Here is a 3,635-nt window from a genome sequence, read left to right as displayed (position 1 = left end):
CAGATTTTTGTCAAAGATTAGCTGTCAGTAGGTCGATGGATTTACATCTGAATTCTCAACTCTGTTCCATTGGTCTATGTATGTATCAATATCAGGTGGCTTTGAGATTGAGTAGTGAGATAACTCCTACTTTGTTCTTTTTTAGTAATACTTTGCTTATCTGGTCTCTCTTTCTTTTTCCGTATAAAGTAGGTGACTAGTTTTTCTCCCTCTTTAAAGAATTGTACTGGAATTGGGATCAGGCTTGACTTTAGTCTGTAGATCACTTTGGGTAGTACACACATTTTCACAATGCTAAGTTTCCCTATCCAAGAGCAGGGTATATTGTTCTATTTATGTAGGCTTCTTTTGGTTTCTTGTAATAATGCTGTGTGATTTTCTTTTTACAGGTTCTTTAGATTTTCAGCTTATACTTATTCCTAAGTATTAATTTTTGTTGTCGTTTATTGTAAATGGTGTTGTTTTCCTGATAACCCATTCAGAGACCTCTTTGTTAGTATAAATGAATCTAGAGTTTACAGAGTTTGTTAATATTGTACCTTGCCACTTTTTTGAATCTCCCAATTAGTTCCAGTCATTTTTTCTTTTGTTGAGTCTTTGAGGTTTTCTTTTTCAAGAACAGTTTGATTGACACTTCATCCACATGTCATAAAGCTCAATAATTCAATCATCTCAAGAAGGGTTGTATAATTATCACCATAATCCATTCCAGAGCATTTTCGTCTTCCTGTGCTCGTTTTTTGCATGCACTTATTATTATTTTTTAATTGTGACAAACATACACATAACAAAACATTCTCCAACTCCACAGCTTCTTAAGTCAGTAGTATTGATTATACTCTTCATGTTGTACAACCATTATTGATATCCTTTTCCAAATTATTCTACCACAATGAACTCAATGCCCCCAAGCATCAACATTCTCCTTCACCCCTGGTAACCATTGGTCACATTTGGCTTCTTTCTTTTAGTAGTTTTCTTGATATAGTACTCACATATCATACATTTCCATAGTTAAATTGCTTTTACAAATAATTGTATATTCACCATCACAATCAGTTCTAATGCTCCCTCCGCCCTTTTGCATTCATTGTTTGCTTCCCAAATTCCATTTCTCCCCTCCCCCAGACCTACCAGCTCCCAATAAACCACTGCATTAGTTATTGTCTCTATGTATCCACTCCTTCTGTGCTTCACAAACTGGGAAACCCAATGGAAATAGTAAAAACAAAACCGAGCAAAGCAGCAATAAGAAAATAGTAATATAGAGATAAAAATAAAGAGTAAGAAAGAAAAGACCACTGTTAATATTTTAAAATCCAGAGAAGAAATTTCTGTCATGGAATAAGTGAGAAATATTTGAGCCTAGAACAAATTCAGGTTGGATCAGGAGGGAGGTCAACTGACCAAGTATCATATTATACCATGGTTCCATCCACCATAACCAAGCTTACAATAATCTCTGTCTGATAGCAAAGCTTCTTGAGTCATCTTTGTGATTTCCTATGTATAGAATCATACCATAAGCTCATGCATAGAGCTAAACTAAACCCACTGCCACTGGGTTGATTTTGATGGTCAGACTTTCCCCAAACCAAACATACTGCCATGGAGTCCATTTTTGACTCATAGAGACCCCACAGGACAGAGTAGAGCTGCCCTTTTGGGGTTTTGAATCCTTTAAATCTTTGCAGAAATAGACTCGTCTTTCAGCCATTGAGTGGCTGCTGAGTTAGAATCACTGATGTTGGGCTAACAGCTTAATGTTAAACCCACTGTGCCATCCAACCTCCTTAGTAACCTGGGGTTTCTGAGGCTCTAACTCTGTATAGGAGCAGATCATCTCATCTGTCTCTCAGGGAGCGGCTGTTTGGGTTGAACTGCCCACTTTGAGGCTAGCAGCCCAACGCTTACCTGACAGCATTGCTCGGGCTCCCTAGGGTCACACAGCTTCTTTGCCGATTCGAAAACCACTAATTCAGATTGTTGATGTACTTAGTTCTAGTCCAAGCTCTGCCACTTAGAAGCTATGCAACCTTGGCCAAAACCTATTTACTAAAACTTGTCAAAATTAGTTTTCATTTATCTTTTGTTTAAAAATGGACACATAATATTAACTGTCTGTGGATTATTTGAGCCACTTCATATGAAGACCTTAGCACAGTGCCTAGCATGTAAGCTCTTAACACCTGGGGCGTTGCTCTTTGAAATGACTTTTTCCTCTGGACATCCTGGTGTCTGGTGTTTATGAGAAAATAGAATATTGCAAAAGTTACCTTTGTGAAGGTTTTTTTTATGTTTAAATGGAAAATATAAGGGAGCTTTTCTATATAATTATGAACAGAAGGGATTACAGTAGTTTTAGGGGAGGCAGCTGCTTTATGTTCTTTAAATGGGGGAGAAGCACCCAAAATTACAAATAATCAACTACTTCTCTACCACTGGCAAGCAGTACCCAAGAGAGACAAGATGGGAGAGGTGCTGTGACAGGGAGGAGGCCCTTGGGGCTACATATGTCTCACACGGGAAAAGGCAGGGGCTCTGGGTGATGGGACGGGCTGCTCTCAGTCGTTCAGCACCATCTGATGAGCTCCTCATAGTTGACACAGCCACTGCTGTCCTTGTGCCCTGCCACAACATCTCTACTTCTTCATCTGTCACATTCTCACCCAATGTGACAAGCACATGCTGGATTTCAGCCCCCATGACGGTGCTGTGCTTCCCTTCCCGGCCTTCAAGGTCATCCTCCTGGGTGCCCTGGTCCTTGCTCTTGGCCGCAGTCTGCAGCCTGGGCAGGAAGTGCTCAAAATCCAGCATGTTTACATTCTTCTCACCACTCTTGGGGTTCCCCAGGACCCAGAGCAGCTCGGCGTTGGTGGGGTTCTGGCCCAGGGCCTTCAGCACGTCCCCACACTGGCTGTGCAGGATCTTGTCATCACCTGTTCGGTCGAACACCTGGGAGGCTTCCTTGAACTCCACGGTCAGCTCCTCGGTGAAGTCGCCCATCTTGACCACTCAGGCTTTGGGACTTTTTCCTATAGTAATGGCCACCACTCCTGTTTTATAACTGGAAAAAGGTAATGGTAAAGAAGCGGTTAATCAGTGGTGGCCATGTTGGCTTGTATCTTCGCTGGAACTTCTAGCCGCCAGTCACCTCAGTGGAGATGATCCTGATTATCATCAGATCATTGTCCTGGGTCACCCCAATACAACATACTTTGGAATATCATGCTTGAGAAACACATACGACGTGATGAAGGAAAGAAAAAAGAAGGATGTCAGAGAAGACGTGCACAAAGCGAGAGACAGATAATGTTCCTCGGAATTCAGGGTCAAGCAACATAATGTCCTCAGAAACCGGGACTCCGGGAAACGCTGAGTTAAAATCTTGGCCACCAGTAACAGTGGCCTTGCCCAGCAGGGCTCATTGAGCTAGCTCAGGTCCTAGCCGGTCCGCAGCTCAGTGAGCCTGCATGGGCCTTGACTGAGTGGTCCTTCACCCAGGCGCTGGAGGAGCCAGGCTGCCCGTTCCCACTCGTGAGCACCCCTGCGATATGGAAGTCCTGGAGAAACCAAAGGAGGAAGAAGAAGTATTCCCATGGGGCCTTTCGCCACACAGCATCAGGGCTGGAGAC

At 42.7% G+C, this 3,635-nt stretch overlaps 1 pseudogene; it reads right to left on the bottom strand.

Moving 5' to 3' along the window:
* Window positions 1–2,478: 2,478 nt before the first annotated feature.
* LOC142430698 (myosin light polypeptide 6 pseudogene) lies at window positions 2,479–3,006 on the bottom strand (annotated as a pseudogene).
* Window positions 3,007–3,635: the final 629 nt, after the last annotated feature.

The sequence above is a fragment of the Tenrec ecaudatus genome, chromosome 17, assembly GCF_050624435.1.
Source record: "Tenrec ecaudatus isolate mTenEca1 chromosome 17, mTenEca1.hap1, whole genome shotgun sequence".
Taxonomy (NCBI): domain Eukaryota; kingdom Metazoa; phylum Chordata; class Mammalia; order Afrosoricida; family Tenrecidae; genus Tenrec; species Tenrec ecaudatus.
The sequence above is the reverse complement of the archived record's forward strand: the minus strand, read 5'-3'. Positions and strand labels throughout refer to the sequence as shown.